At 34.4% G+C, this 25,939-nt stretch overlaps 1 protein-coding gene across 7 annotated transcripts in view; it reads right to left on the reverse strand.

The window, feature by feature from the left end:
• The window catches only part of LOC145296946 (choline-phosphate cytidylyltransferase A-like), a 241,808-nt gene that overhangs the window by 127,489 nt on the left and 88,380 nt on the right, over positions 1–25,939 (reverse strand). The window contains exon 1 of one of the 7 annotated variants that reach the window (XM_080143165.1): positions 1,908–2,077. The exons of the other annotated variants lie outside the window; for them this stretch is intronic. The gene's annotated coding sequence lies outside the window, so the exon portion shown is untranslated. Of the gene's footprint in view, positions 1–1,907; positions 2,078–25,939 lie in introns of those variants that run through there. 7 annotated transcript variants of the gene reach the window in all.

The following is a 25,939-nucleotide window of genomic DNA, read 5'->3' on the forward strand; positions in this document are numbered from 1 at the left end:
TATCCCCAGGAATTTAAACTGAATTTTTTCATCGTATTTTATAATAATTTTTTTTTTTTTTTTTTTTTTTTTTTTTTTTTGTAAAATACTCAAAGTTTCAGACTCTCTTTCTCACCCTCTATATAAAAGTATCTACCTGGAGTCGCTTGCACGTGTATTAAGTTGCAATTTGTTTTGCTTTTCTTTTGTTAACTATGCAATATAAAAAAATAATCTCATGTTCTAATCAAAAGGAAGTAACATTATATGGACGAATACAAAGTTTACATAAAACATATTTTTAATTCTCAGCTATTTCTTGTTTTGGGGGGTGGGGTGATAATTACATAATTTATCTAATAAAGCATATGGTGATATACTACCTATAAGCTCGAGAGGGAGTTAACTCCTTTACGTACATTTTGTCAACCTCTATTTTTAGGAACATATATTTATAAACGCAATAGTTATTCACGGACATGTTTCGCTGGCTCATTCAGAGTGGCCGACTAACGCAGGATTCAAAACTCCACCACGGACTGTTAGTCAGGTGAATTACCACTACGTTATGAGAGTCTTGTCTACATCTATTGCTTTTATTGCTTACTAGCAGGGGCACCCGACGTTGCCTGGGATAGAATGATGATCAACAAATAGTTCACACTCCTATATTTTTATTGTCATCAAAATCCATGAAATCGCTCGGGAGGAAGCTTCACATGCCTTCGTGCAGTAACTTAGTCCAAAATATATGTTATTCTACATTGCACTCTAGAGAACATACTGTTTTTTTTTTTTTTTTTTTTTTTTTTTTTAAATAAAATTATTTTATATAAACATCTTTCCAGTTAACAAAAAAAAAAAAAAAAAAAAATTAAGAAATTTACATGCGGGGTTTGAACCTACAAGACCACATCATGCAAAAAAAAAAAAAAAAAAAAAAAATTAAGAAATTTACATGCGGGGTTTGAACCTACAAGACCACATCATGCAAAAAAAAAAAAAAAAAAAAAAAAAAAAAAAAAAAAAAAAAAAATTAAGAAATTTACATGCGGGGTTTGAACCTACAGACCACATCATGCAAAAAAAAAAAACATGCTATCAATTTATCCACAGTAGAATCTTCACGGCCTATTCTATCATTGTTGCTACACAACGACATGGAAAAATAGCTTTACTGATGATAGATAAATTAAAATAACGGTTTTGATTATTGGTTATCGGTAATTATTGGGGGGTATTTTGAGACAAAACTTAATTAAGATCACTCCTAGACTTATACACTAAAGTTCAGTAAATTTTAAAGAAAATCTGTTCATCCGTTTCAGTGTCTATAAGGAATGAACTCGCACACAAAGTTGCAGTTATATAATAGTAGTGATAAAGGCTTTTAATTCTCAGTTATCTCTGTATTTTTATTGATGACAATTGCTGTCTCAAACATTTAGGTAATCCATCATCCATAACAACATGCTTTAACACAGCAATTAGGGCATGACCTGATCAGCTGACTGAATCAAGCCTGACTTCCTATCTATGCGAAGTAAAGGCTGAAGTTAACTGTCACTAGTCATGGCCGAAAACCGATCAAAGATTTTCCCAAATCTCAATACCCTGTATATCAAATTTCGAGTCTGTAGACTGAAAATTGACAGAGTTATTGCGTAGGAAAATGTACACAGACACGTTCACTTTTATAGATATATAGATAGATTATTGTTATATATTTTTTTTTAAATACCCAAAGTTTTAGACGTTTACAAATTATAAAGTATTCCAACAAAGTAATTTATACTTTTTTTCTTTTTAAACAAAATATTAAAATGACTGACTTGTTTACAAAGAACTTGAAATACATTGTTCTGGATTTAATCACCCCCCCCTCCTCCAAAAAAAAATAAAAATTGTATAAAGAATGTAGCACTCACCTACAATTGTTGTCAGTGTCAGGTGTGTGCTGCAAATGCATAAAAAATCTAAAAAAAAAACAGAGTAAAACTCCCTATTTTCGTGCTCCAGGGACTCCCAACTCAACTCTTCACGCATCAAACGGGACACTGCATGCAATCATCAACTTACAGTTAATAGAAATCAAAAGGAGAATTGTTAGGTTGGCTGAGACGAAGTAAACACAAACAGCTGTCCAGTAATACGGCCACGTTTCAATTTATTTGTTTTTATAACAGAACATGAATCAATTGATTGGCAAATAAACGATATCATATTGCAATTAATTTTTTTTATTTATTTCACTCACTGAAATCGTTTAAAAAAAAAACAAAAAAAAAACTGTTCTAACAAGGAACGAAAACTTAATTCAGGAATATATGCACACAGTACCCCCTCCCCCAATTTTTCTTTTCAAAGATAACTTCACCTAAATATAGTTTAAGTGAAATCTTTAAAACTTTTAATATTACCGTTTTTCTTTCCTTTTTTTTTTTTTTTTAAATTTAAAATGAAGATTAAGAAATTAAGCTTTTGTTTTCTCTCTAAGACTAATATAATTTACCAGTTTTTTTTTTTTTTTTTTTTTTTTTTTGCGTTGCCACGATGAACTTTTGGATAATTAAGGACATTTCATTTCTATGTGATGAAAGAAATGCTAATATATCCATATATAGAATTCCCGTGTCTAGTTGTTAATGATTAAAAAAAAAAAAAAATAATAATAATAATCCGCATTTATTTATTTTCATGCAAACAATAGAGCGTTTGTTGAAATTCCCAGGATGCACTTCTAGAAAATTTCCTTTCAGTTTGTTCATAATGACAAAAGGTTGCAAAGAGCCACCAAAGAATATCGCTGCCCGAGTGTTACTTTTATTTTTATGGCAATTGCTCCAGACAAGACGTGAAGCCACTTTGTAAGAAGCTAACAAGAATGAAAGAGGACTAACATAAAGACAGGATATGCCTATTTTGACTAAGGTTAAAAGTAGGGGGAAACAATCAGCAGAAAGAGAGTTCCACACAGTCTGCAGTTCTTGGAAATAAGCTACTGGAACAGGAAGCTGTATTACAATGAGGTATCATAAGAGCAAATTGATGGAGACCACTAGACCAGGAGTCAAACGAGCTGGAACAAAAGAAGCAAAGAATAGTTCAAACAATTCTAAAGAACATATGCCGTAATAGTATCGTAGAAAGAGACTGAGACTAGCAATATCACGTCTGTGAGAGAGATGTTGCAGTGAGGAAAGAAAGGGTGGGACTAATTACATTACAGATACATTTCTGCACCTTTAATTTCAATATAAAGATGCTCTTTCTCTTGAAATGTGATCCTGCTTAAAACTCAGACTCTTTCATCTATTTTCTCTTTTTTTTTCTGTAACATAACTGAGAGTATAACACGTCAGTTGCCAAACCTTGGATGCGGTTAGTTTATCCTTTTTTTTTTTTTTTTACATAGGAATCACCACTTATTAGGGCCTCGAGGCCACTCGAGGATAAGTGTTAATGGGTATACATTAGTCAATGTGATTATAGCTTAGTAAACATAAGTAGTGGAAATTTTGTAAATTGGATTACTTAGGGGGACGGTTCAAGAACTTGTTTACATTGGACTTGAAGACAATCAGATTGTAGTCAGCTGGAAAGCAGGCAATCGGAAGAGTTCCACAGGCATGCAATTCTAAGCTTTGTTTATGGAATCTGCTTTTACGTTTAAGCATAGATAAAGAGTGTGGGAAATTATTGATAGTGGTTTTGACTAGACGAGTGTTTTTCGTGAAATTTTGGTGAGGGGGGGACCATAAATTGAAGTTCAGCTGAACACTTGCCATGAAAATAATGATAAAGCAGAGACAGACTCGCATCGTCTTTTCTGTGGGGAGGAGGTTGCAGGGAAGAGAAAAGGGCATCCCCCATTAAGCTACAAAGTCTATTTTGAACTCTGTCAAAGCAGGTTAAGCTGCTTCTAGCAGCTCTTGCCCAGATGTGGCAACAGTACTCCATTGTTGGCTATACCTGGTTTTTATATAGGTAGAGAATTGCATCAGAAGTGAGATATCTACTGGAGCGGTAGAAGGATCCCACCATTTTTCCAGCGATCTTGGCAATGGATTTGATGTATGTGTTCCATTTCAGGTCAGGAGTAAAGGTCAAGCCCAGAGCTTGTCAAAACAGGAAGACTCCCCAAGATGAGAGCCATTCATTTCAACCGATGCGAGATTGGCATCAGAGCATAGTGTTGAGATAGAAGCTTGGTTTTAGATGCATTAAAAGTAACCAGCCACCTCTTTCCCCATTGTACCACTTGATCAAGATCAGAGGAGAGAGAATCAGAGAGAACTTGGTCATTTACGGTCTTAGATGTGCTACCATAGATGGTAATGTCGTCAGCATAAATGTCTACGAATGATGTAAGGATGTGATTTGGAAGATCATTAATGTAGAGCAGGAAGAGAGTTGGGCCCAGGATGGACACCTGAGGGACTCCAACATTAATACTGAGAGTTTCTGATTTCTGCCAATCAAAATATGTTAGCCTAGATAAGAATGTTTTGAAAGAGACCTGACAGAAAAACATTTTTCCCTTGAAACATGGAAAATTTGTGATATGGACACATGCTGAATTTTTTTTCTTTTTTAATCGGTAATAATATAACCTTTAACTACCAACTCCAGATCTGTTACTAACAGTTTCTCAGAATAAACAAATAAATAAATATCGACTTCTTTCAGGTGAATTTATTTTCATCCCCCATCTTTGTGTGCAACGAGATTTTACTAAATTTTAATTTCACAAACTTAATTTGATTCGATTTTTTTTTTTTTTTGGATCAAGCTCAAATTAAAATTAATTTTGATCCTTCAATTCTCCAGAAACAAAAGCCAATGATAATCTAAAAAGGTCAAAGTTCAAGACATTCAAAATGAGAATCAGTTCAGAGAAAGCAAATGAACTCAGTAATAAGGATTAGGAAACATCTATATATATATATATATATATATATATATAGTAATGTAGTAATTTATAAAATATATATGGCGATTAAGCTACACTGAATATTCTGCGTTTCATCCAACTATAGGATTCGTCAGGCTTACGCGCTTATATATATATATATATATATATATATATATATATAAAAGCGAAAATGTATGTATGTTCACTTTTTGTGTATGACAAGTTTCAAGAAAAAATACACGATTAAACCCGGTTCTCCAACTTCCAACGTAGACCCCTGCTACCATGTCTCCTTCTCCAACATCAGGGGTCTACGTTCTAACCTTCCAGAGGTTGAAACCCAATTACAAGAGACTAAACCAGGCCTTTTATTTTTAAGCGAAACTGGCATTGGACAGGCTATTTCCCTAGAAGAGTTCGCAATTAAAGGATACTCTAACTTAACTTCTAAATCTGACCCCCAAGATTGCCATAGGCATGGAATATGTGCCTATATTAAAGATGGCTTTCCATGTGGTAGAGACATCTCCAGGGAAGATCCTAAATTACCCTATATGTGCTTCCGGGTTGCTTTAGCTAACACTACTGCATTTATATTTACTCTCTATCACCCCCACAACAGCGGAGTTACTATCTTTAAAAGCATATCTGAGAAAATTGACCAAGTCCTATCTGCTTATCCTTCATCTAACATTCACGTATGTGGAGACTTCAATGTTCACAACGTCAAATGGTTGACCCACTCAAACAAGACCGATGATGAGGGGAGGTTCTGTCATGATTTCTCCATTGCCTATGACCTCACTCGGATTGTTCATGAACCCACCCGTGTGCCCAACAATGACGGCCAGTATGCGAGTCTACTAGACCTTTTTCTCACAACTTGCCCTGAACTATGTTCAGTTTCTGTTCTGTCTCCTCTTGGATCTTCCGACCACTCTTTTGTATCAATTAAGATAAAAATGAAATTTAATAAGTACCCAGACGTACCTCTCCATCTTACAGTATAGCAATACACTAAGGCTGACTGGGATAGCTCCCGTACATTTATATCGGATTCTACCTCTGCGTTCCATGTTTAAAAAGGATGTGTCCTCTATAGTATCAGACCTGACGGAATGGTTTATTGTAGGTATAGACCGTTTTATACCCTCGAAAAAGTTCCAGCAAAAACCTAACAGCCAGCCATGGTTCTCTCCAGAATGTGCTGCTGCCATTGCGCACAGAAATCACTTTTTCCACTGCTTCCAACGTAATAGATGTATGGAAACTAAAGCCACTTTCAGGACTACCAGCAACCATTGTAAAAAAGTAATAAAGAATGCAAGAGGGTTGTATGCTCAATCCGTTAAGTCCAAAGTAACTGAGCAGTGGCTTGGTTCCCACCAGTTTTGGCAAATAGCAAACAGAATCCTGAACAGAAGCATGTACTCTATCCCAACTATTATCAATGGACCTGAGGTAATCTCGTCAGCATCAGACAAAGCCAAACTCTTTGCCAAGAACTTTGCAGCTAATTCTACCCTTTGCGACCAAGGCCGCCAACCCCCAATATTTCCTCCTGTATCAGAAAACACGCTATGTGATATACGTATATCTTTACGTGATGTTGCCAAGCTAATCAACAACCTTGATTCCAGTAAAGCAACTGGCCCTGACGGTATTCCAATTATAGTACTCAAAAAACTTCAACCTGAACTAGCGCCCATACTTACAAAACTGTTTAAACGTTGTCTTAAGGAGAATAGTTTCCCTCCCTGTAAAATTTCATCAGTATGCCCTGTATTTAAGAATTCAGGTGATCGCTCATCCCCCTTTCAGTACAGGCCAATAAGTCTCCTGTGCGTCATGAGTAAGTTGCTGGAATCTGTGTTAAATACAGAAGTAATCAACCATCTCAGCAAAAATAACCTTCTTAGTGACACACAATATGGTTTCCATTCTGCTAGATCTACAGCAGATGTGCTTACAGTTATATCTCATAGGATTAGCAAATCTCTCGATGGAGGCAACCTTTCTTGGGCAATTGCTCTTGACATATCTAAAGCCTTTGATAGGGTATGGCATAAAGGTTTACTTCACAAGATCTCTAGCTATGGTACAGCTGGAAATATCTTCTCAATTATTAAATCATTTCTTTCTGATAGGTTCATAATAGTAGTTGAGGGGCAAAAATCAGAAGCTCACAGTATTAATGCTGGAGTCCCTCAGGGGTCCATCCTGGGCCCAACTCTTTTCCTGATCTACATTAATGATCTTCCAAATCACATCCTTACATCATTTGTAGACATTTATGCTGATGACACTACCATTTATGGTAGCACATCTAAGACAGTAAACGACCAAGTTCTCTCCGATTCTCTCTCCTCTGAATTGAGCACGTAGTACAATGGGGAAAGGAGTGGCTGGTTACTTTTAATACATCTAAAAACAAGCTTCTCTCTTTACATCATCAACATTCTGATCCACATCTGGCATCAACTGAAATGAATGGCTTGCGTCGTGAGGAGGCCTCAAGTTTTGACAAGCTTCTGGGCTTGACCATTACTTCTGATCTTAAATGGAACACGTACATCAAATCTGTTGCCAAGGCCGCTGGAAAAATGGTGGGATCTTTCTATCGATCCGGTAGATATCTCACTGCTGATGCAATTCTCTATCTATATAAGAACCACGTACGTCCAAGGATGGAATACTATTGCCACATCTGGGCAGGAGCTGTTAGAAAGGACTTGTCCTGCCTTGATAGAGTTCAAAATAGACTTTGTAGCCTCGTAGGAGATGTCCTTTTCTCTTCCCTGCAACCTCTATCACACAGAAGAGATGTTGCGAGTTTGTATCTGATGTATCGTTATTTTCATGGAAAATGTTCAACTGAGCTTCAATCTATGGTCCTCCCTCGCCTAACTTTCACAAGAAACACTCGTCTAGCTGTAAACACTATCAATAATTCCCCCCACTCTTTATCTGTGCCTAAACCTAATCGTAGATTCCATGAACAAAGCTTCTTTCTTAGAACTGCACGCCTGTGGAATTGTCTTCCGTTTTCCTGCTTTCCGGCTGACTACAATATGGTTTTGTTCAAGTCTAACGTAAATAAGTTCTTGATGAATCGTTCCATATAAGTTATCAAATTTACTTAATTGTCATTACTAATGATTACTATATTGTCCAATTTCTACTGTACACTCTTTCACCCTTATCCTTGAGTGGCCTCTTGGCCTTGATAAGTGGTGATGCCTGTGTAAAAGAAAAGAAAAAAAAAAAAAATGTCTGTAAAAGGCTTTTTTTTCCTAGAAGCAGTTGGTCGGCTCACAACTTCTTAAAACTTTTTATATCACATATAAATCATAATATTTAGGTCGCCTCTCTTTAATTTGCTCGACTTTGAAAAGATAAATATTCATCATTTTTCGCTCGCCGCATGTGGATTAGGCTTTTTTGTATAATAAAAGCAACACTAATTCTGGCGGTATTTTTCCAATCTTGATCGCCGGAAATGTCCAAAAGCAATCAGCTTTGATCAATGTGGAAATATGTTCCTTATATCAGACAATTGCTATTCAATTTAGACAATCTTCTTTTTACGGGGAACTGGTTCCCCCCTCCCCCAACATCTTGGAAAAATAAAAATAAAAAAAGCATTCCCGCAGTAAATAAAATACTGTCCCGCAGTCAAAGTTGACCTCATTAAGTCATTAAAACGTGCACCTGCCAATTCTAAATAGTTAAATAAATTCAAACGTGTTTCTGTTAGTATTTTGCGGTGGCCCAATTGTTAACGTCGCACTCTTCTTTTTTCACACTTTAATTTCCAACTTCGCCTCAAGGGTTTGGGTTCGATCCTCATACTTACCTACCAAAACATTTTTATTTTACCCTCCCCCCTGGACACAAACACCCGGATGTTTTGATTGACCCAAAACCACACACACCTCCAAATATCTGGGCAACGCCGGGTAACCCCTGCTAGTCTAACAAAGTCATCTATTCTTTTTTATTTTTTTTTTTTATATATAAATCAAATGCAAATAACATTAAAGCTGACAAATCAAACTTTGATTCTGACTAGCCAATTTTCACTTGTTATTGCCGCATCGTTTTAATGGCATACTTAGTTATAATTTATCAAAAAAAAAAAAAAAAAAAATTACTTAGTCCAGCCTAGGCAACTGTTAATATGAAACATTTTTAAATAATCGCTTAAAAGTAAAAATCAAGGGGAATAACTCATTTTAAAATAAAGAATATAATAGGGGTTGTCTACCTTAAATTAAACATGTGCAAACAAATAAAAATTCAAAGCTAAAATGATTTCACTATATTCTGGTAGTGTTAGTTCTTAGATAAAACATCTTTATTTCTACGAATCACTCACCAAAATATATAAGAGAGATGGCTATGGTAAAGTGGGTAATGACACCAATTGACGATCTCAGTTTACCAACTCGGGAATCTTTCTGCTCAACCTGGGAATTTGTATGAAATTTCAAACCTTAAATTTTTAATAGAATTGTTCACAAGGACCCGTGGTGTAGTGGATAAAGTACTTGGTAAAATTCACTTGTCAAGTTAGACTTTTCTGGAGGTTGAAGGTTCAATCCTTAATGCAGGTGCCATTCAAAATAAAACTGCAAATTACTTAGGACTTCTACCCAATCATGGCTGATGAGAGCATGCTACCCCCGTGGATTGAATAAAGATTTCTGTTCAAAATTCCATGTGAACTCCTGAGTTTGACAAGATACACCTGAAGCAGTTCAGAGATTAGATCAAACAAAGCAACACGCAAATAAAAATCAAGGTGAGAACAGTAGTTTGAAGAATCCAAATATATGAATAATCAATCGTTATCTAAAAAATCCAGAAACTTAACGAGTTCTATAGTACCACTTTCCGCTTATAAAACTTGACGTTGTTCTTTGTTCGTACTATAAGGAACTGATAAATCGGGGAAACCAATGCCAAAAATAGAATCAAGTTGGTCAAAAAGGTTGTGCAATGAGGATTCATCCAAGTTCTACGTTTTATTTGAACTGACCCCAAATGTTTCAAAAGGATCACACCAAATGGTTTTAGATACGCTAAGCATCTTGAAAAGAGGCTTGATCCATCTGTTTGGCTTAACCCAATATATTTAGATCTGTTCGTTTTTCAAGATAGTACATTTATACGCAGCTGCTGCCGAACCTGAGATATTAAAACCCACCGAATACTAATCTACATGCTATGTTTGTGGGTTCATGACCAGCATGCTATAAATGGTGCTTCACTACTGGATAAAATGTCTGGCATAATATAACTGGGAACATTTTTATCCAGGATTTTGTAACACAGATGCTCCATCTCGCGATTAAATTTACAACACCAACTAATTTCGATGTAATAAATACATCAGTGTTGTCAGTGTGGGAACTGTACACACAATTATTTGCAAGATGCTGAAGATTTGCATGAATGTTCACAACTCCATCCTTGTCACAGACTATTTGACCAAGATGGGCACCAAGACGGTTCTTCATCTTCCCTATAGTTCAAACCTTGTTCCCTGTGACTTTTGATTATTTTCTAAGCTCAAGGAAAACCTTAGAGGCTGTCATTATGAGACGACCGAGATGAAAGAGGCTGCGGTGAGGGTTATTGACATGCTAACACAAGCAGACTTCCACAGGGCCTTCCAGAAGTTGTTAGAACAATACAACAAGTGAATGGCAGCCAGAGGAGATTACTTCGAAGGGGGACTAGAGTTCAATTGTGTACCATCAATAAAAGTGCCCATACGAAAAAAAAAGTCTGGAAACTTATTGAAGGCACCTCGTATATCTAATTCTTTGGAAATATATATATTTTTTTCAACTGCAAGAATATTTCCATCCCAAGTGGAATCCAGATAACTCCTTGCCTTTAACATACAATAATAATAATAATAATAAAAAAAAAAAAATCATTGGCAAATCCAAGAAGTGGGGAAAATTCTAATTTGTGTCCATGGTTGGCGAATAAAATCAAAATCAATTTTTCATTTCCCTTGATATGAAGGCAAAACAATCTACATCACTAAAATTGCAATCAATTCTGCTATGCCTGTGTTTCTCGCCTCTTCGTACCTTGCAAATTATTTATTAATCAGCATTCACAGATGGAGGAATAATGGCACGTGGAAAAGAAAAAAAGCTCATGGAATATACGTTTGGATTTAGGCACAGATAAAGAGTGGGGAAAATTATTGACAGTAGTTTCAGCCAGACGGGTGTTTCTCGTGAAAGATTGGCGAGGGGGGACGAGGGATTGGAGCTCAGACGAGCACCTGCCATGGAAATAACGATAAAACAAAGACAGGAAAATTCCTTTAATTATCTTATTTTTTATTTGATTTTGTTAAAAACAAAATATTTCACTGTTGGCAGTGATAATAAAATAGTAAACATTTGATTTAAACTTCCAGTAAAACACACACACACACACATATATATATATATATATATATAATTATTAAATGCAATTTGGATGTGAATTTTTATATTCTTTTCATTAACTACCCTTACTCTATGACATTTAAATACTTAAACAAACTTGTAATTGTGATTTTCCATGTCTCACTGACTTTAGCAAATAAGGTGTAAACCATTATAACTGTTTGCTAATATTTTCTCCTCTGAAGAGATGGTAGACATCGAAATCCTATAGGATAAGGAATTATAATATTTCAAATGTATTCTTTGTCTTACATAGAATAATAAAAATCTTTTGATTTGAAATTCAAACATTTCAAGTAATAAATTTTTAAATTCATTGAATGACTAAAATTTATATATATATATATATATATATATATATATATATATATGCAGATTGTGGTAAAAATGCAACAAGTGAACGTGTAGCAAAACTGGTAAACTGAAGTGCTGGAGTCTGGCAAATGAGAAGGATGAGGTTTATTTGTGTTGGGACAATTAATTAGAACTAGGAATCGAAAAAAATTGGAACTTTTATCTTATTTTTTTATTTGATTTTGTTAAAAACAAAATATTTGCCTGCTGGCAGTGATAATAATAAATATTTATTGATTTAAACTTTCAGTAAAACTTAAATCTATAGATCACCTCCTCACAAGTGCGTTTTTACACTTGAGAAAATATATGTACATTTAAAGAGTGTATTTTTACGGTAATCAGAACAAAATAACAATTTTATGGTTAAATATTTAGAGATTTACAAAGAATCAGAATCAGTAATTGTATCAGAATCTAGAAAAATATTGGAATCGTCCCATCACTAATTATTTGTTGCATTCGTGATGAAAGAGTCTATTTGCAATTAGAATGCAGAACAGGGTGAGAGAAAGCACCATTTGTCGACCGCCAAAAAAAATTTGCTACTTTTTCCCATTAAAAAAAAAAAAAAAAAAAAAAAAGCAATTTCTGGTCCAATTAGAACCTGAGTCTCACATGAACAATCTACATGTAATTCAATTAACATGAACGCAAACGACTAAACTAAAATCATGTTGAGAATAACTCGATTTGCTATATAGTCACAGTACCAAAAAGTGTATATATTGGATAGCAGAGTATCAAAGTGTTTATATTATATAGCTGATGGAAAATATAGAAGTTTCATACATTCCTGTCTGGAGGTCTTGTCTTCAACTTGCAATGTACATCATATGAAGACAAATCAATGAGACATACCTGAAACCTTTTTTTTTTTTTACATGCTGATTCTGAACCACAGGACAACAATTTATATTTTATACATTATTTCAGATTTGTCTCAGGGTTCCCCAAGAGTCTGCTATATGTGTTTACATACTTGTCTTCGTCTAGCCTTGCTTCCAGGCTTTTAGAGCTTGTACCAATGCACATCTGCCCGGTTTGCCAACAACTCCTCGACTCTTAACTAATCTTTTGACCTGTCAGTTCCAGTACGTCATTCGCAAAAGGACATGTTTGATTCGTGAGTTCCAGTGACGTCGTAAGTGATCCAACAACACGACACGCATGCTAACTGCTCAAGGTGAATTTACCATTGTTTGTTTATATTTAGCTATGTTAATTTTTTGTAAACATTTTAGCTAAAACTTATTTTTACATTCCAATGACCAATTTTATTTCTCTAAACAAAAATTTTTAATATCAACTATTTTTAGCAAGATCATTGATCCGGTCTAATATCTAACAGATTTGCATATGTGAATTTTCTTTCCAAAACATTCAGATTAAGGATTTACATAAATATGAAAGAAAAAATTTTTTTTGTTGGTGTAACAAAGAAAAACAGAAAGCATTATGAAATGTAAGAGAATTTAACAATCGGTTGTTGTTCATGGCAGTGTTAGATGTGTTAGTAACTTTTTTTTTGTAAGTGCTTCATTGGTTAAATCCTACAAATACTGATAAATATGCTTTATTATAAACATTTAACACATACAATGTGTGTGTGTGTGATGGTCCACTTTATTTATCATACAAGAAACTTGGATCTGCTATTGAAAACTGCTACCAAACACATGTAAAAGATATTAGTAGCATTTAAAACAAGTTTATTGATCATGCTCCTTAAGTAAGGATTCCATGAACAAAGCTTCTTTCTTAGAACTGCACGCCTGTGGAACTCTGTTCCGTCTGCCTGCTTCCCACCTGACTACAACTTGGATGTGTTCAAGTCCAACGTTAACAAATTCCTAATGAACCGCCCCTTTAAGTAAACACTTCATCAAATCTCCACACTAATGTAATGTACTTGCAATAACCCTTATCCCTGAGTGGCTTCCGGGCCTTGATAAGTGCTTCATTGGTTAAATACTACAAATACTGATAAATATGCTTTATTATAAACATTTAACACATACAATGTGTGTGTGTGTGTGTGTGTGTGTGATGGTCCACTTTATTTATCATACAAGAAACTTGGATCTGCTATTGAAAACTGCTCCCAAACACATGTAAAAGATATTAGTAGCATTTAAAACAAGTTTATTGATCATGTTCCTTAAATAAAGGAAAAGTAGGAAAAAAAAAGAGAGTATCAGTAACAGAATAAGTTCATGAATATGGACGAAGACAAAAAGGTAATGAAGTTCTGTTTGAAGAGAAACGAGTTCATGTATGTGAATCGTACACAACTGTGGAAGTCAGGGTCGACACATAGGAATTAAATTTACAATTCTGAATTTTTCAGATTAGGACTGATTATTCGCATTATTTGGATTCTTTGGACTACAGTTCTCATCTTGAGTGTGATTTTCACACTATTTTGGTCGGTATAACCTCTGACCTTCTTTAAGTGTATCTTGTCGAACTCTGGAAATCTTTCTGTTGAACTTTGGAATTTACATGCAATTTTGAACAGAACCCCCTTTTTGTGTTGTAGTAGATAAAGTACTTGGCAAAATTTTCCCCACTCTTTATCTGTACCTAAACCTAAACATAGATTCCATGATCAAAGCTTCTTTATTAGAACTGCACACCTGTGGAATTGTCTTCCGTTTTCCTGCTTTCCAACTTTCTATAATACGGTTGTCTTCAAGTCCAACGTGAACAAATTTCTGATGAGCCGTTCCACTTAAGTTAACAAATTTACCGAACTTCCATTACTATCGATTACTATATTGTCCTTTTGACTACTCTACACTCTTTAACCCTTATCCTTGAGTGGCATATCGGCCTTGATAAGTGGTGACGTTTATGTAAAAAAAAAAAAAAAAAAAATTCAGTTGTAAAGTCACAATCTTTTGGAGGATGAAGGTTCAATCCTCAGTGTGTCTGACGATACTCAAAATACAATTCATAATTACTTTGGACTTCTATCGAATCATGGCTGATGGAACTAGAGCAAACTACTTTTGGAGAGTAGGTAAAGGGTTCTGTCCAAAATTCTGTGCAGACTTTTGAGTTCGACAGGATACACTTGAAGATTACAGTAAAAGAAACGTTGTGAAAATGAGAACAGTAGTCTGAAGTGTCCAAATAATACAAAGTAAATTTAACATTTAAAAAAGTACTTGACCAAAGAAAGAATTGAGGAAAACCAATGACAGCAATAGAATGAAGTCGATCAAAAAAGTTCTATGCTTATTCATACGATACCGAGTTAATAACGATCTAATCTCTATAAATATAATATAACTGCAAAATTTCCCCTCATACGTTTGCAACAACAGATGCTACATAAAAATTCAATACATCTACCTTATGTAGCTTTCAAATACCTTTGCAGACACATTCAATCGTCATAATAAAATACTACATTACATCCTAGGAGCAACAAAATCACAATCGCAACATCTTTAGAGGAAGAGGTACCTATTTTTCCCTCTAAATATTTAGTTCTACCACCACCACCAGTCAACACTGGAAGGAAGTCTACACGTTCCCCATATTCTAGGTTTATGCCACCCTTAACTGGCTCATACAAACACAGATATATCATTAACTTCCCTGAATTAGAATAAAAAAAAGAATAAAATCTCCCTCGGGAGAATCCGTTTCCTCTAATTGGTTGCATGCTAATTCTCTTATTCTGGAATTACATCATTCCAAACGAACACTTTAAAACATTACATTATGGTGTTGAATTCATTCATAAACTTTACTGGTTTTATTTATTTCATTTTATTGGCAACTGTTTTTTGTTTCTTTGATTTAGCAAACACATATTTTGGGCTTTGTTTGTGTATGAAATGTTGATTTGCTATTTTGTTTTTTAATGAGAATCTGCTTTTTTGTTGGCCTAATACATTTAAATAAAGTTTGAAAAAATATATTTTTACTGCATAACCAAGTGTAGTATAAACACCCCCAACCTCATGCTAAGAATGATTTCCGAGGTCGGAGTTAGGGTTTATTCCTAAAGCCGTTCTTTTAGATTCTTCTTTATTTCTTTCCTCATTTGCGTTCATCAAAACAAACCCTAATAAATTCATAAACTTTACTGTTTTTATTTTTTTACATGAAGGTCACCACTTATCAAGGCCCAGAAGCCACTTTGGGGATAAGTGTTATTTTGTGTACAATAATCAATGGGATAGTGTTGCAGTATTCATTAGTATTGGAGATTTGATAAAGTGTCATTACTTAGGGAGGCGATTAATCAAGAATTTGTTTATGTTGGACTTGAAGACATACATGTTGAAGTCAGGAAGGAAACAGGCAGAGAGTTCCACAGGCGTGTTTATTTCTTTTTATTGACGACTGCTTTTTTTTTTTATATTTGTTCGTTATAAAAGTTTTGTTTCTTTGAACTAGTTAAGAAAAATACATTTTTTTGTTTGCGCATGGAAAGTTACTTCGGTCCTTTAGTATGACGTAATCCGGCATCGTTTAACAATGATAATCTACTTTTTTCTCTTAGCCTAATACGTTTAAAGAGTTTTAATACATAAGTAAAAACAAAATATACATAACGTCTTAACACTCAACAATCGCACAAACGTATAAATTTACATCAACTCCAACACATGATGCAGGTCTGCTAAAATACATATACAACCTCTTTGAAGTCTTGATAATAGCTCAAAATTTAAACATTAAATACTGGAACCGTAACAATTTAGGATAGAAACGAACATTCTTTGGTAGAGAGGACGAACAGAATAGTTAATACATCTCCGTTCCATTCTTCTCAGGTTAAGGTTTTCCTCAATAATAGTAACAATGTTATTTAGAAACTCATTGTTAACACGTTAACTTTACTGTTCTTACAACGTCTTATTTTGCATACCAATCGTCAACTATGTTCAATGGTTTATGAAAACATACATTTTGTCAGTTTTAAAAAAAGTAACAAGTTTTTGTTTCACTATTTTCCATCAATTATAATGAAAAGATTTTAGAAAAAATATTTTAAAAATCTATTCATGTAATATATGTGTAAAAGTAAGATTAAAATCCGAAATGTTTTTTGTATATGTGTAAAAGTAAGATTAAAATCGGAAATGTTTTTTGTATATGTGTAAAAGTAAGATTAAAATCGGAAATGTTTTTTGTATATGTGTAAAAGTAAGATTAAAATCCGAAATGTTTTTTGTATATGTGTAAAAGTAAGATTAAAATCGGAAATGTTTTTTGTATATGTGTAAAAGTAAGATTAAAATCGGAAATGTTTTTTGTATATGTGTAAAAGTAAGATTAAAATCGGAAATGTTTTTGTATATGTGTAAAAGTAAGATTAAAATCGGAAATGTTTTTTGTATATGTGTAAAAGTAAGATTAAAATCGGAAATGTTTTTTGTATATGTGTAAAAGTAAGATTAAAATCGGAAATGTTTTTTGTATATGTGTAAAAGTAAGATTAAAATCGGAAATGTTTTTTGTATATGTGTAAAAGTAAGATTAAAATCGGAAATGTTTTTTGTATATGTGTAAAAGTAAGATTAAAATCGGAAATGTTTTTTGTATATGTGTAAAAGTAAGATTAAAATCAGAAATGTTTTTTGTATATGTGTAAAAGTAAGATTAAAATCGGAAATGTTTTTTGTATATGTGTAAAAGTAAGATTAAAATCGGAAATGTTTTTTGTATATGTGTAAAAGTAAGATTAAAATCGGAAATGTTTTTTGTATATGTGTAAAAGTAAGATTAAAATCAGAAATGTTTTTTGTATATGTGTAAAAGTAAGATTAAAATCGGAAATGTTTTTTGTATATGTGTAAAAGTAAGATTAAAATCGGAAATGTTTTTTGTATATGTGTAAAAGTAAGATTAAAATCGGAAATGTTTTTTGTATATGTGTAAAAGTAAGATTAAAATCGGAAATGTTTTTTGTATATGTGTAAAAGTAAGATTAAAATCGGAAATGTTTTTTGTATATGTGTAAAAGTAAGATTAAAATCGGAAATGTTTTTTGTATATGTGTAAAAGTAAGATTAAAATCGGAAATGTTTTTTGTATATGTGTAAAAGTAAGATTAAAATCAGAAATGTTTTTTGTATATGTGTAAAAGTAAGATTAAAATCGGAAATGTTTTTTGTATATGTGTAAAAGTAAGATTAAAATCGGAAATGTTTTTTGTATATGTGTAAAAGTAAGATTAAAATCGGAAATGTTTTTTGTATATGTGTAAAAGTAAGATTAAAATCGGAAATGTTTTTTGTATATGTGTAAAAGTAAGATTAAAATCGGAAATGTTTTTTGTATATGTGTAAAAGTAAGATTAAAATCGGAAATGTTTTTTGTATATGTGTAAAAGTAAGATTAAAATCGGAAATGTTTTTTGTATATGTGTAAAAGTAAGATTAAAATCGGAAATGTTTTTTGTATATGTGTAAAAGTAAGATTAAAATCGGAAATGTTTTTTGTATATGTGTAAAAGTAAGATTAAAATCGGAAATGTTTTTTGTATATGTGTAAAAGTAAGATTAAAATCGGAAATGTTTTTTGTATATGTGTAAAAGTAAGATTAAAATCGGAAATGTTTTTTGTATATGTGTAAAAGTAAGATTAAAATCGGAAATGTTTTTTGTATATGTGTAAAAGTAAGATTAAAATCGGAAATGTTTTTTGTATATGTGTAAAAGTAAGATTAAAATCGGAAATGTTTTTTGTATATGTGTAAAAGTAAGATTAAAATCGGAAATGTTTTTTGTATATGTGTAAAAGTAAGATTAAAATCGGAAATGTTTTTCGTAAAAGTTAGAATCAATTAAGAAAGCGAAAAATTCCGTTAACAGTTTAAAATTTACAACTTGGCAGAATTACTATACGGCAGTGTATTACGTTATAGAGAGAAAGTCGCTAGTGAAACGTGGCAAATAAGCTGATCACATCTTTTTCTTTCTTTCTGGACTGTAGGAGAGAGCAGTAAGTTTTGTGAGAGCACTCCGATTCCTTGGGGAATTAGAGGGATGATGCATGCTGTATACTTGAAAAAAAATAAAACCTCTGGAAGCGTTGTTATTTTGCGCTGAACCTTTTTATTTTTAAATAAATTTTACGAACATTATTATTAAGGTTTCAGAATTATTAGCACTTTAACACACATTGTTACCTTTGTTCTTGTGAACACGGAACTATCATAAAATGTTATCAAACACATTTCTCTTTCATAGCTCAGACGAAACACTCTCACAATGGAAATACAGCATTGGTTTTAGAATGTAAATATGCATAAAATACCGACATGCCACTACCCCCCCCTCTAAACGATCCTAAAATATATTATCTTTTACAAGTACCAATATTTAATTTTCGATTATGGAGCGATTATTAAGACTTTAATGATGCTATATTTGATTTTTTTTTTGCATTTTTAAAAATTTTTATTCCTGTTGACAATTAAATTATTTGTTATGTATTTATTTTCTTACCACTGTGTACTTCCTATAAAGTATTTTATAATTTAGAAAATGTGCTAAAGCTACTTCTAGAAAAAAAAAAAAAAAATGCATGCAGTATGCCGAGAAGAAAAAAACTGCCCAACTTGAAAGATACTGTCATCGGTAGAAGGCAGTTATCTACCTCTGTTTTCGCTCAATTTAAAGAGTTAATGAATGCTTTCTATATAATCAGCCAGTACCTACAGGTTATCGCCCCAAACCAACACTAATCGCCAGTAACCAACAGTGCTGACAATCACAGACAATGTCTTCCACCCCCTGCCACTGGAAACCAATGCCCGAAAGTGGATACCAGATTACATTTGGGCCACGGCCACCAATGTCCACTATTTTCAAGGAACTGCAGTGGCCATCGACAACAACCGTATTGTAATTTGTTTTCGAGGAGGATCCTTTTAACGATTCTGTTCTGGATCTGTCATGCTTCCAGCGGGCAACGCCGGTTAAGGGGTCCTGCTAGTTTAGTTAATAATAACGGCGAGTTAATAACGATCTTAGGGAAGCACAGGGCTACTTGGTGCATAACGGCCTTAAGCAACCATACTTAGTTAATAATGGCCTTTCTTGGGGGGGGGGGTCAGTTTTTATCACCTTTTTTTTTTTTTTTTTCTTTTTTTTTTTTTTTTTTTTTTTTTTTTTACATATTGATTTCAATAGAGTCGGATTTGGCCATTTTTCACCGACTCCATGACACCATTTTCCACTTCAAGGAAAAATAGAATGATCTCCAAGAATTGAGATTAAAAAGAAATAAAAATAAACGCAAACAAACCGTTTTTGTTTTGTTTCGTAAAAAAAAAAAAAAAAAAAAAAATGTGTCAACAAATACAATCACATCAAATGCTTGAGTCACCCGGCACGTGTGTGGGTGCGTGTACAGCTGAACGGGAGGGGGGGGGGCGATATAGGTGGAAACGACAGTTGCATAAGTAACCCTACCAGTACCACCTTTCCCCCTCCTCACTTTCCCCATATCAAAGATAACTTGATTCTAGTTTTTCCACTGAAATCGGATTCTAATCTATATCCCTGTTCATATATAAAGTTAGATTAAGTGTGTAAGTTTAGAGTTTTGTATGCGTGGGACTAACTTCTAAACTAATTAACCGATCGTTATAAATTCGAAAACAACAGTAAGGGGTCCTAATGTGGGCTATATTTAGTGCAATGCATATTTAAAGGTTAAATGTGTAGGTTTAAAGTTTTGTAAGCATAGGATTAACTTCCAAACTAATTAACCGATCATTATAAATGTGAAAACAACAGTAAGTGGTTGTAATGTGGGTTATATTTAGTGTAATGTGAAGCGGGCAAAAAGGAGGTAAAATCCTATGTGAAAATTCTGATTTTTCTGATTTTTGTGAATTTTAACAGTATTGTTAGCCTTTTGACTACGAGCAAAGTGTAGTATATATCCTCGGTTAGGGAAAGGCAGGTCATGCTAGATAGAGTTAATCATCATTATTGTTTCAATCCAGAGTGACCCTTTTAGGAGAGCTGAATTTTCTCCCCATTAAAAACTGACCTTGTGTCTAACTTTGCCCTTGTGGGGAGGCAAGTAAATGGGAACAATAATTATTAGATATAACTTAATAAATATTTCCCAAAATTTCAGTTTAGTTGACACAGTTTAAAAATAATATGTGCAAAATTTCCCATTTGAAAACTCATATTTCAGATTTGCATTAAATTTGATCCATAATCAGACACCTGTGAAGCAAGATAAGAAATTGAAATCCAAGTTAAGTCAAGGGTTCAGTTTTAGCAATTTTCTAAAAGCAAAGTCATGCAGAGGATCTGTAGCAGACGAAATTGCGACAAATACAAGCAGGAGCAAATTCTCGCTGCTGGAGATTTTGAAATATACTTCCTTCCTGGCTTGTCCAAGCAAAAACCAGTTCTCAGTCACGTGACAGAGTTTATAAAAGGTTAAACTAGCAGCAAACTCTTTCTCCCTAGATCTTGGTCGGACAACAACTCCACGTAGAAGGGACCTGTCACCCCCAAGTTCTCTCTTGGAATTCAACAAGCCAACACCCGGCCTATAGGCTCGGGATTCCGACTCTGATGAAATACAAACAAGCCAACATAGCTAACTCCACATGCGGTACACACAAACTGTTTTTACCACAGAACTTTCTAATCTTTTGCCCCCGTTAATACATGGACGCATGCTCGACTACTAACTTCAACACGTATCCACTGCCCATCACCTTCATAAGTGGCCATAGCAAGTCTCGATTTCCTGAATTATTCATTTTGACTTGTGCAATTGCTATTGTGCATAGGCACCAAGCATTTTACCATTTCAACTGACATGAGTCAACTTAAAATAAGCAAAACATTATAGCATCAAGAAATCACTGTAAGAATATAATAGTCGGAACTACAAGTAACATTCAACCAAGCGGCCCTGAGCAAAGGTTATCAAAACCTGAAACAACCTGCACAAGTGGAACGATGTACAGGATGCTGGATGTCCCTACGGCGCTGATGTGGAGACTATCGCACACATCCTCACAAACTGTCCCCTAAGCAAGGCATGTGCCACTGCAAACCTGAATGACACCGCGGACACTGCCTGCATCAAAAAAAAAAAAAATAGTTTTTGAAGATTAGGAATAATATAAGTTTAAGTATCGGCTCACGAGGCACACCCATGTTGATATGGTGTCGTTTGGATGCAAGGCCATTAATAATCTGAAGCTTTCTTGTATAGCAAGACAATCCTCGCCCCCACTGAGAAAACCTTTATGCCAGACCTTGTCAAATCCTTTAGAGATATTTAGCATTACTGCCCTAGCTTAATATAACTTATACAATGTGAAGTACACTCATAAATCACTGTGGAACAAGATTGCCTAAATCCATACTTCTAGAAGTTTGTCTTTTGCAAGGTAAACTATCTTTTTTGTTCCCTGACGAAGGAGAGATTGGACCTAACCCTAATGAAGGAGGGATTGGACCTAGTAATTCACTCCCATTCATCCGTTCGATTTTTAAAAAAATTTGCACAAACATTAGTCATGGTGAAAGTGAATTTTTTGCCAGAACAGATTTTCCGGGATAACTCTGGTTGCCCCCCCCCCATGGAATATGAGGACTAAAGAACAAAATCAGGGAAGCAAGAGTTACACGACTGCCAAAAGTAAACGCAAGATACAATTACTATGAAAAACTAATCCCCCCTGAAAAAGTATGCTTAAAAAACATTAAAAATTCCAAAAAATTTTGATTGTTCAACCTTCGGAAAGCCAAGGACCCATGGTGTAATGGTTAGAGTACTTGGAAAAAAAAAAATCAATTGTAAAGTGATATTCTTCTGAAGGTTAAAGGTTCAATCTTTAGTGTGGATGAAAGAAAAATACAATAGCAAATTACTTAGGACCTCTATCCAGTCATGGCTGACAGAACGAGAGCATGCTACCTCTGTGAAGTAAATAGAGGGCTCTGTTTGAAATTCCATCTAGATTCCCAAGTTCAAACATTCCCGAGTTTAGCAAGATACATCTGAAAAGGGTCGAAGATTACATCGACTGAAACATTGTGAAAATGAATCTCAAGATGAGAATAGTAATTTGAAGATTCCAAGTAGTACGAATAACTAATCCTCATCTCAAAAATTTAGAAATGTTTTTTTTTGTATTTTTTTTTATTGATTTTTTCCTTTTTCATCTCATTTTAATCTTCTTTTGTTTTTAAATTTGTTTTTCTAATTAAAAAAAAAAGAAGAAAAAAAAAAAAGAAGGTTACTTTATTCTTGATAAAAGTTTAACAGAAAAAAATTACCTGAATTTAATGTTGTAATCAGAACTTATTATGACAGGTGTGAACAGATGTACCTATTTTTTTTTTTAAACATTTTTTTGTTCAACGCGATTGTTGGAGATATCAGATAAATTAATAAAAAAAAAAAAAAAAAATCAGATAACATAGTAAAAATAAATTCTAAAGTCCTAAAATGGATTACTGTTGCCACATATGGGCAGGAGCTGCTCAAAGCACTCTATCCAGCCTTGACAGAGTTCAAAACTGGCTTCGAATAAGTAATTCCTTTTTCTCCTCCTTGCAACCTCTTTCCTACAGAAGAGATGCGGCGATCCTGTCTCTATCATTATTTTCATGGTAAGTGCTCGTTTGAGCTCTAATCTATGATCCTCCCTTACAAAACTTTCACAAAAACAACTCATCTAGCTACAACCACTATCAACAATTTCCCCCATTCTCTATTAGTGTCTAAATCTAAACAAATTCCATGAACAAAGTTTCTTTCCCAGAACTGCTTACCTGCAGATCTGTTTTGCTTGACTGATTTCCAGATGATTACAATATGGTTGTCTTCAAGTCCAATGTAAACAAGTTCTTGTTGAGCCGTCCCCTTAAATAATCAAAATCTACCAAATTTCCACTACTAACAATCACCATGCGTTTGTACCAATGACCACCATACACCCATTACTCATTCTCGAGTGGCCTTCAACCTTGATAAGTGGTGACTCCCTTGTAAAAAATTCTATACATCTATAAAAGTGAACGTGTCTGTGTGTCTGTCTGTGTACATTTCCCTACGCAATAACTGTCAATTTTTAGTCTAGACTCGAAATTTGATATACAGGTACTGAGATTTCGGAAAATATTTGTGATCGGTTTTCAGCCAGAAATTTAGCTGTTAAGGAGTCAAAAGTTCAACGATTTGACCTTTGTGAACTCTACAAAACTCCTCCGACAATTTTGGGTCTAAACACTTGAAATTTTAGATATAGGTTCGTTGGACATGGATCTAACTTAATAACTTGATTTGAGCCCAAAACAATAAATGTTAAGGGGTCATAATAGGTTTTTTTTTTGCTCAGCATACACCCCCAAACACCCGGGCAACGCCGGGCACCCATGCTAGTTATCTATATTATAATGAAACATTTTCTGTCTGTGGATCACTAAATATTAAAGAGGTTCATGTAAAGAGAGAGTAGCTTCCTTCAGTCTTGACAGCCTATGAGTGTCTACTGTAAGGATGCTTGCGTGTGGAATTTTTGTGGCAAGAGTTGTGCAATCTCCAACCACACCTCTCCTGAGTCAGTGTTGTTAAATACCGGTTGCAAATGGAGGTTCAGGACGACTGGAAACAATGCCGAGATAAGCGGAAAGCACATACAGCGCCTAGAATTCCCAAATGGTCACTTATCTGGTACCAACCAGGCTAAATGCTGCTTAACTTCAGTGATCTGACAAGGACCTGTGTATCAACGTGATTATACCATCTATATATATATATAAAGGCAAAACGGCTGCACGTGTCTTTGTATGTCCAGCAAAGGCTTTTTTCGCCAGGGTTCTCGGAGGGGGGAGGGGGGTACTACATTTATATAGAACTTTTTATATATTCCCTGGATTGTAATATCTACGATTTGCGAACAGTTGTCATCTCTACATTTATTTTGAGCGATTTAAAAAAAAAAAAAAAAAAAAAAAAAAACCTGGTTTACAGTGTTTGTTTTTTTTGTTTCTTGTACAAATAAAGCAAAACTGAATCAAATCAAATCAGCTCGCTGGCCTTCGTGGCCGGCACGTCTTGAAGGCAATCAGCTTTGATCAATGTGGGGAATACCCTTCATCAGACAATTGCTATTCATTTGATAGCTTCCTCTTTTTCGGGGGAGCTTGGTTTCTCCAACATCACGGGGAAACAAATAAATGAAACAGCGGAAAGCTAAACTGGCCTTCAGCCAACGTTTATTTCTGCACCTGCGTATTCACTTAGCAAGTCAACTTTTTGATTGACATTGCTAAATTTGAACGCTTTTCACTTCCTATGGCCTCGTAGCGTAGCGGTAAGATGTCACATTTTCTTTCACTTTCTTTTCCGTCTTTGCATCACCACGTCACGGGTTCGAGCCTGCCTGACTACCAACACTTTTTATTTTATTTTATTTATTTATTTTTTTTTTTACACCTCCAAACATCCGGGCAATACCAGATACCTCCGCTAGTATATAATAAAAAAGATAGTATCTAAGATGACCTTCCGTGGTGTCCTTGGCTCATACTCATGCACTCAGATATACGCATCACATAGTGCTAAGTACTTTTGTGCAAATACAGTCTAGTTAACCTCGCTATAGTGAATAACAATTCATGCGTGGTGAAGAGTCACGTCTTTCATGGGAGTAACACTGTTGATGAACATGGGCATACATATAACATAGCGGATCAGAAGGAGTTTAACTTTGATGAAAGAAATTCCCCGCATCCTTTACTGGCAGTTATAGTTTGCTGTAGTAATTGTTGACAAATGGATGCTTTAGCAAAGAAAAAGTGGTCGCATCAGGGAAGATCATCCTGTACGATAACTGAAAGGTGATTCGCATCAGTTATCGGAGAACCACAATGCATCTGTATTAGCAACGCACATAGATGTCATCAGACATCGAAAAATTGAAATGACAATTAGAATTGGAAGGAACTAATCGGGAGACGTTATTTATCTCCCTTCCATGACGAGATGATGTAAAAAAAGAGTTGGAAAATGGGATTTGAAAAGCCAGCATCCTAGAGGAAGAGCACTCTGACCTAAAAAAAGAAATCTACCTGGGCAGCCTCATTGGCATTCCTCCTAGTAGGTCCACCTCAAGCGATTAGCAATAAACTAACTTATTCTCAAAAAGAGAAGGCAAAACCTAGGAAGGTGAACCTCCTAGAACTGCACAGGA

Source organism: Euprymna scolopes, chromosome 17 (genome assembly GCF_053919585.1).
Source record: "Euprymna scolopes isolate OS-2025 chromosome 17, ASM5391958v1, whole genome shotgun sequence".
Lineage (NCBI taxonomy): Eukaryota > Metazoa > Mollusca > Cephalopoda > Sepiida > Sepiolidae > Euprymna > Euprymna scolopes.